The sequence below is a fragment of the Cygnus olor genome, chromosome 3, assembly GCF_009769625.2.
Source record: "Cygnus olor isolate bCygOlo1 chromosome 3, bCygOlo1.pri.v2, whole genome shotgun sequence".
In the NCBI taxonomy this organism is placed as follows: Eukaryota; Metazoa; Chordata; class Aves; order Anseriformes; family Anatidae; genus Cygnus; species Cygnus olor.
In genome coordinates this window covers 68,903,361-68,916,102 of record NC_049171.1, presented here as the reverse complement: position 1 = coordinate 68,916,102, position 12,742 = coordinate 68,903,361, and the positions used below count along the sequence as shown (strand labels likewise).

At 41.5% G+C, this 12,742-nt stretch overlaps 2 long non-coding RNA genes across 2 annotated transcripts in view; both read left to right on the top strand.

The window, feature by feature from the left end:
* Positions 1-12,742, top strand: part of LOC121067798 — a 29,531-nt gene that overhangs the window by 2,315 nt on the left and 14,474 nt on the right. The gene's annotated exons all lie outside the window — the stretch shown is intronic.
* On the top strand, positions 403-2,061 carry LOC121067799. Its single transcript, XR_005818455.1, has 4 exons — positions 403-464; positions 878-983; positions 1,612-1,696; positions 1,834-2,061. It is a non-coding gene; the product is annotated as an uncharacterized LOC121067799 (long non-coding RNA).

Genomic DNA, 12,742 nt, shown 5'->3' with positions numbered 1-12,742 from the left:
TAAGGTATTTTATTCCTGCCTACCACAGGAGTGAAAATTTGGGGTGATTTGGTTTTCAAGCAGAGGGCATTAGAGATTTATGAGGATATTTGTTAGGTTTTATTTCTTTTTCCCTTTTCAAAGGGTACACACCTGAACCACAGTTTATTGTCCATGCACATAATAAGAACACGGGATAATTAAAGCGAATGCTAGCTTTCTTTTCCAAAAGTGGTGATATAAGCACGTATATTATTTACATCTGAACAATACCTGATAGAGTAATACAGGATTTCATAATTCATGAATATTCATGTTTCCAACCATCTGTTGATTAGTTTTAATCTCTATTCATATTCAGAATTCATAAATCACTGGAACTATGTGAGTAAGATACGAGTGCATCTCTTTTTTTCTTCCTTTAGATGTACTTTTTTCCAAAGTAAGAGAAGAACAGGGAGGAAGAAAAGTCAAGGGACAGAAAGGTAATGGAGTAGGATAGAAAGAAATGGAGAAAGTAGAGAGGGTGCAAAAAGAAAAGGCAAAATTACATCCAGGCTTCCCCATTTAAATTGCTTTTGTATGGACTGGTGGTTTCCCTTTTGTTGGAATATGTGCTCGAAAAAAATGAGATATGTATTCATTTCTATGTGATGTCTTCCAGACGCGCCATAAACAAAAAACACTTAATGCAAATGTTATCTGCAGAAAATGTGTCATCGGCATGATGCTGCCATTAAACACATTTTCTCTATTTCAGCTTGCTTGTGAGAATCTGTCAGGTAAACATCCATGATAGATACAAATCTGCTTGGATGCTGGAGTGGACTGCTGATTGACAGCTGAATTTGAACAATTTGCCCACGAATGAATTGACGTGATAACCTTTTCTGTGCAGCGTGGAGGTTCAGGTTTCTGACTGTGTGAGTGAGAGCTGAGGCGTTCAGCAGAAATTACAGAGGGTAGGGTGGTAAATGTTAGCAGTGGGAGCAGTGGAATTACAGGTATATAACTCATCTTTTGTGTTTTGTCATTTTTAATCTTTCCTATTCCTCACAAGCAAAATCATGTAATGCTGAGTACTGGTGTTATGAAAACAGTAGGAGGAATCATTTTTCAAACTCCTAAATTGAAAAATTAATGTAATCTTGAAAATGTTTCATACCATATTGACTATATGTATATCCCATGGTGATGCAAGCTAAAAAGATAAGTCCAGATACAGCTAAGCCGATTTTAGTCTGGGTATGGTAAATAATCTTCCTTACCTTCTTTAAGAGCCGAAAAGTACCCACCCCAATCCTGGCCGTGTGTGTGAGTGTGTATAATTTTGCTTGTCCTTTTACTGCTATGTTAAATATCAACATACAAAAAGTGAGAGCTCTGCTAGTTGATAAAGTGGAGTAGCACTAGCAAAAACCTCTCCTTTCTCTATGCCTGACTATAATAGTGCCTAACATAAAGCAAGTATTTTGCTAAAACAGGGAAGGAGACAGAAAGAAAAAAGGCTTGAGACTTATTTTAGAGAACCCTTCCCGGTAGCAGCAGTGGTAAGGATTAGGCTAAGAGAGAGACTTCAGGTGATTTGTTTAACATTACATTCTTATGTGCTGTGCTTGCTTCTCTGCCCAGATACTGCATAATTGACTGCACGGCATTAGCCAGGCACCACGTGGTATAGGAACACATACTCTGACGAAAAAGCACCAAGGCTCTGGTACTGAAATCGATCTTTTTTTTTTTTTTAAAAAAAAAAAAGAAACCACACTTCCTTGTAAAGAAGGGGGGGGTAGAGAAAGGAGAAGCCATTTCTGTAAAGTGAATTTATTAACTGTATTTATTACCTGTTTTAAGGTGAAATTCACTGTGGGAGGAGAGGTCACATAAAGATCGTTCTCATCACTGCTGAGGTATGGGCACTACTGTAGTGAAAGGACTATTTCAACAAAATCAAGCATGGAGGTGAGGAGTAAAAAAAGGGGCAGAGTATAGCCCAGCAAGCAAGTCCTGATATTGCTGACAGAATAGCACCATAGAATCATAGGATATCCTGAGCTGGAAGGGACACACAAGGATCATCAAATCCAACTCCTGGCTCCACACAGGACCACCCCAAAATGGGACACTGTATCTGAGAGCATTGTCCAAACGCTTCTTGAACTCTGTCAGGCTCAGCGCAGTGACCACTGGGGAGCCTGTCCCAGTGCCCGACCACCCTCTGGGTGAAGCACTTTTTCCTAACCCCCAGCCTGACCCTCCCCTGTCCCAGCCCCATGCCGTTCCCTCGGGTCCTGTCGCTGTCCCCAGACAGGCTCAGCGCCTGCCCCTCCGCTCCCCTCGTGAGGGAGCTGCAGGCTGCCATGAGGCCTCCTCTCAGTCTCCTCTTCTCTGGGTTGAACAAAGTGACCTTGGCTGCTCCTTATAGGTCTTGCCTCCAGACCCTTCACCGTCTTTGTAGCCCTCCTTTGGACGCTCTCTAATAGTTTCACGGCCTTCTTGTACTGTGGTGCCCAAAACTTCGTACAATGCTCAGAGGTGAGGCCACGCCAGCACAGAGCAGGGCAGGGCAGTCACTTCCCTCAGCCAGCTAGCAATGCCATGTCTGATGTACCCCAGGACATGGTTGACCCTTTTGGCTGCTAGGGCACACTGCTGGCTCATGTTCAACTTGCCATCAACAAGAACCCTCAGATCCCTTTCCACAAGGGATCTCTTGTCCCCCACTCTGTACACACATCCAGGGTTGCCTTGTCCCAGGTGCAGAATCCAGCACTTGCTCTTGTTAAGCTTCATATTGCTGGTCATTGCCCAGCCCTTTAATTTGTCAAGATTTGGCAATGCCTCTCTACCCTTGAGGGAGTTGACAGCTCCTCCTAATTTAGTATCACCTGCAAACTTTAATAGCGTACCTTCTAGTCCTGCATCCAAGTCATTTATGAAAACATTAAAGAGAACTGGCCCTAAAGCGGAGCCTTTGGAGACCCCACTAGTATCTGCCCACCAGCCCGATATAACCCATTTACTATAATCCTTTGTGCCCAAACCTTCAGCCAATTGTTCACTTACAGTATTAAGTATTTATCTAGCTGTATGCTGGACATTTTGTCCAGAAGGATACTGTGAGAAACAGTATCAAAAGCTTTGCTGAAATCCAAAAAGATTACATTAGCTGGCTTCCCTTGGTCAACTAGGGGGGTGACCTTATCGTAAAAGGGAATTAAGTTCATTAAACAGGACTTTCCCCTTGTGAACCTGTGTTGGCTGCGACCTATGACTGCATTGTCTTTCAGGTATTTTTCAGTAACTCCCAGAATAATCTTCTCCATAATATCACCGGGCACTGAAGTGAGACTGACAGGTCTGTAATTACCAGGGTCTTCTTTCTTGCCCTTCTCGGAAACTGGGACAACATTTGCAAGCTTCTAGTCAACTGGGAACTGCCTTTACCACATTTCTTGGTTGCATCTTGGAAAAGTGCAGTATTTCTTTCCAACTTGGAATCTGCCAAATATTCCTTTAGAAACCTTATGGTCAGTGCAATGGTACTGACAACTGTTTCTTTGGGCAAGAAGGCTTTAAAATTGCAGTCTGAGAGGTGAAGGACAGTTGTGATTCTATTAAAAAAAATGTTTAAAATATTTCTGTGGTAAAGCTGAGATGTGAGCAGTAGGTCTGTACCTGGAATTTCAGCCACTTCTGGAGAGATAAGTTACCACTGATTTACAAACAGTAAAAACCTAATTTAACATCCAGAGACCAGGTTAAGCTGTAAGTGGAAGAAGTCATTTTGCTTGTAAACAGCACCATCAATATGGGAATGGCTGAGAGAATGAAGATGGGTCAATACTATGCATTTTTACAGTCAGCGTATTTTAACCTTTGAAGACACAGACTGCCTATATTTGTGCTGAAGCAAAACAACTCGTGCTCCAAGCTGTTAGCTAAGCAAAGATTTGTATAATCTGTGTCCAACAGTCAATGCAAAATTTCCCACTGCACACTGAAAACACGGAAAACTATTTCATATTACTGGCTGAACATACAGAACTGACAGCCTACATCCTTTATGCACGGATTTTTTTGAAATATATGAAGCTTTGATATTGTGCACAAAACTACAAAGATCACTTCCCAGAAGGAAAATACCTAGCTGAAAAATTGACTCATTGCTATTTCAGCCATGCGTTCCTGTGCAGTATGGTATGTTGATAAAAATCAATTGGGTAATAAGCTCATGAATAGTGAGTCAATGGAAGCTGGTGGCAGCTCTGACGTTGATCAATAATGACAAGATTTTCTAACCATTTACAAAACAATAGCAGGCTCTGCAGATGTTGCTGAAATAGCAAATAAACTGGACATGACCACCAACACCCCTTTTTCTGTTTGTTACCGCCTGTGATTTTTCATACAAAGGGCAAAAAGAAGCCAATTAGTTGGTCTTTGCTGACAGATTTATAAAGAGTTTTTCATTTATACTCTGAATTTAGCATGCTGTCTTCTGAGAATCATAGTACCACAGAGTGGTTGAGGTGGGAAGGGACCTCTTGCGGTCACCTGGTCTAAGCAGGGACACCCTGAGCAGGTTGCCCACCTTCATGTCCAGGTGGCTTTTGAAGATCTCCAAGGAGGGAGATCTTCACTCTGGGCAACCTGTGCCGGTGCTCGGAGAAGTGCCCCAGTCCCCTAATCATCTTAGTAGCCCTCCGTTGGACTCTCCCCAGCATGTCCGTGTCTCTCTTGTACTGGGAAGCCCAGAACTGGTCACGGTACTCTGAGTGCAGCTTCTGCAATGTTGCGTAGAGCAATGAACAGTTTTAAACTTCTTAGCCCTTCTTGCTTCTTTTTGGCCGTTTCCAAGCTCTTCAGAAAATAAAGGGCTTCAGAGCTGTTTGTAAGGTCAGTAGACCCTTCACATCTTTACTGATACTACAGAAAAACAGAAATATAATTACAGTAGTATTTAACTTACTAGCAGCAGCGGAAGTACTAAGCTGACTGGACAGCTTGATCTGCTGTGGAATAGGGCAGTGTTCTTTGCTCCATTAAGGCTTCCTTTTAACCTCCATCACAAAATACAATCCCTATTTTTAAATTCAAATCTACTTCAGTTTTCTTCTCAAGCACTTCTGCTTTTTTTTTTTTTTCCCCCTGTGGATGTTAAACAACAGAAATGAGTGCAGCAACCATTATTTATAATTTTAACCCACTGTGTTACAGCTGATAGCTTTCCCAGTAATTTTTCTCAAGCAATTTCTTGGAAAAGCTTATTCTCTTCAGTGCTGAGAATGCATCAGCTAGGATTTAATAAGTTATCTAGCATGGTAAAAATGTAAACAGTTCGGTTCCACAGCCTGAGTTGCTGCTTTCATGTTATCCTACTGTCTTAAGGGAGTGCAGCCATGATGAGATGGTAAGACAATCAGATTCAGGTAAAGGATTGTTTTAATTTTGAACCTTAATGTTCAAAAATAGCCAAAGACTATTTTTAGGTCTTCTGATTTTTAATAATAAAAGTGATAGCTTGTGGCCTTGCCACATCTGTTTGCCTGGCCATTATTTTGTTAAAGAAGTAGGGCCTGTATTTTTCCTTTACAGGCAAAAAAAGTGAGCTCAGGGAAGCTGGAAGGACAACATGTTTTTCTTAGTCTGAAGTCAGGAGATCCTCTCTCTCTGTTGCAAGGCAGATCACATAGCTTGCCCTCCTGGCTCTGAGCAGACTTCTGCTGACTTCAGTAGGCTCCAGGCCAGATTCATAGTCTGCATCTCTTATTTACGAATTGGAAATATTAATAAGTATCTACAAAAGGAGAGCTGCAGTCAAAAAACTAATTCATGTTAATAACACGCTTTGAGGTCATTGCAATTAAATAACTAAAGGATACAATTAAAAATATTCTTTTGTGTTTTTTTTTTACTCAGTAGAATCCGATTTCTCTTCTGAATATTGAACTGACTGTGTTTACCCTCTGTTACTATATTTGCGTTTGGCTTTTTTTTCCCCCAAGCATTGTGACTATGATTCTAGCAGTTCCCTTGTATTTCTGACCACTGTCATGTTAGAAGTGCTGTCACTATTCACTTCGCGTTGTAGGTCACACACACGAATCTCTCCAGGTGAAGTCAGTGGCATAACTGAGTAATGTTCCTGCTTTCATAATGGTGGAGAAATGGATTTTAGTTGTGTTGTAACTGGCCTCTTAATTGCAGCTTTTATATGAGTTTTATCCCAAGAATTTCACTTCTGTCCTCATTAAGAGTCTTCCTGGACTTCAAAGCAGGAGGGCTGTTAAATTAACTTCGATGGATGAGAGAGTGGGATTTTCTTTAAATTGGGCTGCAAATCACACATTTTGTAGTGAAGCTAGAGGCAAAATGACTTGAATGCAGATAATCCTCCAGTGTTCTTCCCAACGTTCTCCCATACGTGTCCTGGGGGAATGCATATGTTTCATTACAGGTGACTAACTTGGCTAAAAAAAAAATACCATGGAGGGTATCAGCATGAAAAAATAAAAACAGCCATTGTGTCTCAGTCACCTATAACTTAAATACTGTCACAGTATATACACTGTGGGAGATACCTGAATTTTGGTTAGACCCCGATACAGATTACCCAGGGTAACTGCGCAATGAAGACACACTGGTTGCATTAACCAAAAAGAGGTCCTAAATATGATATAGACACAGAGTGTAATTTTCCAACTTTTCCCAACACTCTGAGTTGCGTTACCGTTTAGTAAGCACCCAGAGCTTGAATATGTATCTGTGCTATTTGCCTATTCTGAATTTTCAGAAATGACTGGTAATATTTTTGAAGAATTCTTTTTAAAAGAGAATTAGTGCTTTTTTGCTTCAAATGTGGCCTGGAAATACTGTGATAATGACCATTTTCCTGGTGTTTCTGCACTTCTTACCTGGGCTTATCTGGAATCCAGCAGTGAAAAATACATAATTTCAGATCCTCAGAGTAAACTGAAGCTTGGTCCTCAAAAGAGGTGAAGATTACAGCAGGTTCGTGTTTTGGTAGAACAGTTTGTCCCTTCTTGCGTTTCTTGAGAGAGAGAAAAAGGAAATACTTGGATTTGAGCAACATTGACCTTTTGTATGTTTGATCAAGATACTATATTCCTACTTAGCCAGACTGTGCTTCAGTCAGTATATGGATTGTGAATGAATGTAGTTTATATGCATTATGCAATATACTTTTAATTCAGGAGGTTTTCTTGTTGTTACTATTGCAGAGAAGTTATTTATATGTGAAATTTGGAAACTGTGACTAGAAGAAGTGCAATTCACAGTGAGTGTGTATTCTATTTGCATCATTAAACCATTTTAAAAGACTTACCCTGCCTGATCAGGATAGAGTGTAGTACCCACACACTTGGAAACTCTGGAGCTAAAAGTTATCTCCAGCAGCTACACAGAAGCCAAAGCACTAATCCCCAAACCATAACACTGGTGCAGTAATCTGAGTAAAATGCGTATGGCTGATCACTTCATAGCTCATTTTGATGAAACTACTGAATTTGTTCTTCTAATCTAATTAGGTCATGTAGAAGAGGTCTTGCTGGATCTTTTTGAGCAGGGCCAGACTTCAACCTCTTGCTCTCTGTCGATATGCAGTCTACAAGTTTAGGTTCTCTATACTTAAGTAAGTACTTGGATGCATGCTTTTTTTTTTTTCTTTTTTTTTCTTTTTCTTTTTCTTTCCACCTTCATTCTCTCAATAAAAACTGAATGTCTTCTTTGAGGGTCAAGAGATTTAGCTATGCTTAGGACAAATGTCTAAATGTATTGCGTGGTTAGATTAACCTCACGAGTTGTACTGTTACGTCCATCCAGGCTGGAATCAGAGGAATTTTCTCAGTTTCTGTGTAAACTTCCTGCCAGATGGTATGGAAAGTTTGGGTAGTGTGTGGGATTGGCAGTGGAGAGGTAGATTAAAGTGATAATGCTATGTACTGTTGAGTTTTCTGGTGTCTTTGAGTAACTCTCAGTAAAGCTGATGTGCTTTGTTTAACATTAAGAAAGCCCGTCCTCTCATTCCTCAGATTTTTTGTTTCTGCCAGCAACTTCTTTAATCCAGAGGAGGAAAGAATGTGTTTTTCCTCTCTTTTTCCAGGAAAAGGGGCAGGAGAATCACGTAATTTAAAGCTGATATGAATTAGTATTTTATATATATTATAACAAGATTTTATTTATACAACTGTTACTCAGCTCCGATTTTCAGGAAGAAAATATGTATAATGCTTTAAGGTAGTTTCCACACTTTGCAAAAAATTATCTCAGCTCATGTAGCAAAAGTGTCCTCCCCTTAGTGGAAACGCCATCTTAATGAGTGGATATCATCCTGAAGAAAATCTATATTCATGTTTTTTAAAGAACCATGCTACTAACCATTTCATGTGTTAGTTACAGCATGCATACGCCCTGACTACACCTTAGAAATGACAAAGAGGGAAGGACTTCGCTGTTGTTTTGTTAGCTGTAGTATTAATAGGGCATTTCAGCTTTGCTTATTCATTCTTCATGAGCTGTTGCTGAACTTTTAAGTCCGAGGATCATTTGACTGGTATTATTTGATATTAAGTATGACCTGAGGTGGAATATTGTCTCAAGGTAAAGATTTTAAAGTCTTGTATTTGTTTCCATGGTGTCTGGGTCTTCCACAGTCTTCTATGAGCTTCTAGATATTTGCCCTTTGTCTCTCCTATGGTCCGTCACATAAGGAATGGCAGATGTATTAAAAGTTTAAGTATTGCTTAAGCATCTGTAGGCTGCTCAGTGAAAATAACACACCTATTCACAGGCTGGCATTGCATTTGGTCAAGTTACCACTTAGTTACACACCTATTCTTAATGGAGTTTGGGATCCTGCCATACTTTGCATCATTTGTTTCTTGGTTTCAGAGAATTTATTTTCACTTTTCCTTTAAGCTAATTTCAATTATTTATTAATCTGTGTATTGCTCTGAACACCTTAGCAATAGCCTGCATGATAGATCCAGTATAATTCTCTCCTGTAACAAAGCCAACAAATCCTTGCAATCAGTTGCCCAACTATCACCCTGTAGGGCCCCAGCTAGCTCATGGCCTTTCAACATCCATGCAGCCACACTAATCCAAACCACAAGACACCATGAACACAACTGCACAACCCCTTCAATTTAGAATTTGAGAAATAGCGTATTTTTTGTTGTTGTTTATCTATCTGATTTATTTTTCTCTGCAGTTACAGGATTTTGCATGTATTAGGCAGCAAACATAAAGGAAACATCTGCTTAACTGAGTTCCACGTTCAACAGTGCATTGGTATGACTTTTTCTCTAAGTGAATTCCTGGCTGCCTCACAAATCTTGAGGCAAATCCTCGGTACAGTTGTTGCAATATTCTCCTAGGACATCCCAGTCCCAGATCAGGACACTGTATGTGGAGCCTGGTCAGTTGGAAGAATCTGGCCCTGCACTTTGAAACGTGGCTTTTAATTTGTGGTAGAAATAAATTTGCAATCCTCATGCCCCAAATCCACATGTTGCACAATCCTTGTGCTCTTCTACCCCTCCCTAGCTGCACACCCTGTCTCTCTTAAACAGAACACAGCCCTTCTGCATCTTCTCTCCTGCCCTGCCCCAGGCAATATCACACCTCACCTCTCCCAAACAGGACACAACCATTTTATTCCCTTTTCATCCTGCCCTTCTTTCTGCTCTCCCCCACAGCACGACCCACCTCTCCCACACAGGACAGAGCCCTTGCCTCCCTTTTCCTCTGCCTTCCCCTGTACATTTGCATCATCTCTCCCAAACAGACCATCATGCTTGAATGCCTCTGCACACGCTTTCAAGCCCATGCCTTTCTCCCAGGTAAACGCCATCTGGGTTTTATTCCAATTTAAAAGAAAAACAAAAACTTCACTGATTTCTTCTGGTTATGCAGAGAGGAGAGAGACTTTCTGAATGTAAAGCCTTTATTATACACAGTACAGTGCTAGGTAGGGGAGTGCCTTTTCATACTCACCACAGTCATGAAAAGGATGTTCTTAGCTTCGTTTCCCTCCAAGGTTCCAGGAGATTTGTACTACTTCTTGTTAGCTAAGACAAGTTCCTGTGTCTTTCTGGACTTTAATTACATTAAAATAATGGGATAAGAAGCTGAAGCATCCATACAGGTCTTGAATCTCCCCCTTGTGCTCCACATTGACTTTTTTTGCACCAACCCATTTATGCTACACAGGCAACTCCAGCTCTGCCCCTTAGCCTGAACAAACCCCTACAAAAGTGCCTGACGTTCACCCTGTACTGGGTTTATGTGGCAAGGTTTTGGTAGGGGGGGGCTGCAGGGGTGGCCTCTGTGAGAAAAGTCCAGCAGCTGCCCCATGTTAGATAAGGGCCAGTTTCTGCTGGCTCCAAAGAGACCCGCTGTTGACCAGAGCCAAGCCAATAAGCAATTGTTTGTGCCTCTGTGAGAGCAGATTTAAGAAAGGGGAAAAAACCTGCTGCTCAACAGCCATTGGGAGAGCGAGGAGTGAGAACCAGCCCTGCAGACCCCAAGGTCAGTGCAGCAGGAGGGCAGGAGGTGCTCCAGGCACAGAGCAGCAGTTCCCTTGCGGCCTGAGGAGAGGCCCCTGGTGGAGCAGGCTGTCACCCTGCAGCCCATGGGTCCCACACGGAGCAGATCATCAGGGACTGACCGCAGCCCCCGTTCCCTGTTCCTTTGTGCTGCTCAGGGGGAGGAGGTGGAAGAGGGTGGATGGGGGAACGGTGTTTTGTGAGAGGGTTAAGCGCCTCCTAACTGTTACTCCAAAGCATGGTTGCCTCTTGCCTGCAGGCAGCCTGGAAGTCTCACTGACAGCTTTGCCAACCTTTTCCTTCGTATAAGGGTGTCCTTTTCCACAGCCAGCAGTTCTGGCACACGGAGCATGCTCCATTATGCTCAATGTGGCTTTTCATTTTACTTTCTTTGCAGTAATATCCAAACACAAGCCAAGTATAGGAAGCAATGGATCTGCTGTTTGCCGTTAGCAGCTCATCCTCGTCACTCTCTTGGGGGATATTACGTGTTTGGAGTAATGCTTTGTTTTAATAAGGTTTTGTTTTTCCTTTAATAGGGTATTGGTTTTGTTTTATGTTTATATAAAACAAACATACACTTACATTTTTTTCAGAGAAGGCAAGGCTCAAAATGAATGTCTTGGAGGATGATACTATTAAAGGTGATTCTTGGTGACTGTGAGAGTTCATCATCCTTTAGCCTCAGGCTCTGCCCTGAAGATTATGTAAGCTGGCGGGCTTTACCCTTGCAGTGGAAGTTGCCACCTTGTCTCAGGAATAGTGCTGTTAACCACAGTCTTTGTGTCATGTACAAATGCATGAGAAACTATGGTAACCCTCCCCACTGCTGTTGAAGAACAACAAAATAATTGAAGTTTGTGTTAAAAAGTCTGGGCCCTTGATAACCATCATCATCTGGGTGCTGGCAGTGGTCAAATTGTTATCAGCTAGCTCCATTGCTAGTCTGACTTTTGACTTCAGTATTGGTTGAGTTCCTAAAAAAAAAATAGAGCAGGTTTGTATATGAGATGTAAGCTACCTGATAGCAAGAAAAGGTTGCTGCAGTGTGTTAAAAGAGTCGTTTCTTGTCTGCCCACAGACATTGTAATTGACCTGTATGAAGCCAGAACTGTGTCTATGAGTGGAAAGCATCCAACCTATTTGTGGCCCTATCTATTTTGCAAGCAGCCGTGCAGCACCTGGTGCAGCATTTCCAAGTACAGACTTTAAAGCCCTTCCTTTTAAACAATCGTTGTGAGGTCAGCAATTGTAATGCGCTGCCTTAAACTGTCTTTGCCATGCCCTCTATTGCCTTTGTGACTGCTCATTCCTCAGTGGGCTCAAAAAGAATAATTCGGACCAGTTTCATTTACTGTTGCTTCACACTTCTTCATGGCAGTAATCTGCCTTGTTACCAGGTTAACAAGTGCTCCCTGCTCCTGTCTTATATGAAAAGACTGCACAGGTCCTAGAAAGCACCTTCCAAAATGTACAGTAGGCCCCATTTCTGCAGCATTATTTATGTGCCCTATTCATTCCCAATTTTTCTCTCTGTCAGGCTCTAGCTTTACAATCACACCCAGAGACTTTTTCACAACTTCTGGTGTGGGCACGGCTTTCCATCCACTCCCTCTGGGAATTACACTGTGTGCATATGATTCTGTGATACAGATATGTACATCTGGCACTTCGTCTTCACTGGAGATGCGGCTGAAGATCTGACCCAGATTGCGTGCACAAAAATGAAATTGCTTATCACAGAATCACAGAATCATCTAGGTTGGAAGAGACCTCCAAGATCATCTAGTCCAACCTCTGACCTCATTCATTATCTGCAAATGGAAACATGAAATTACAGTATTCCTAATTTGTATTATGCTGGAGGAACATATAAAGTGGGTGCAAGAATAATGAGTAATGACCAATAGGGGGTTTTCCTTTATACTTAAGAATTATATTTTAGAAATATATTTTTAGGTAATCTGTTGTGTATATCATGTTTTGGACAAGTAAATGAATATTAAATGGTAGTGTCTACATCTCTGAAGTCCTGGAGAGAAATGATATGCAGAAAGCTCTGCTAACTTGGTGAAGTTTTACCATTGCCTAGATACTCAGCCTTGGTAGGAATTAAGATACAATCTGGTGTGTAAGAAGCACACAGTGTGCCTTTGCCTCATTATTTATCCTTCTGTAGAAGCCTTTTCTCG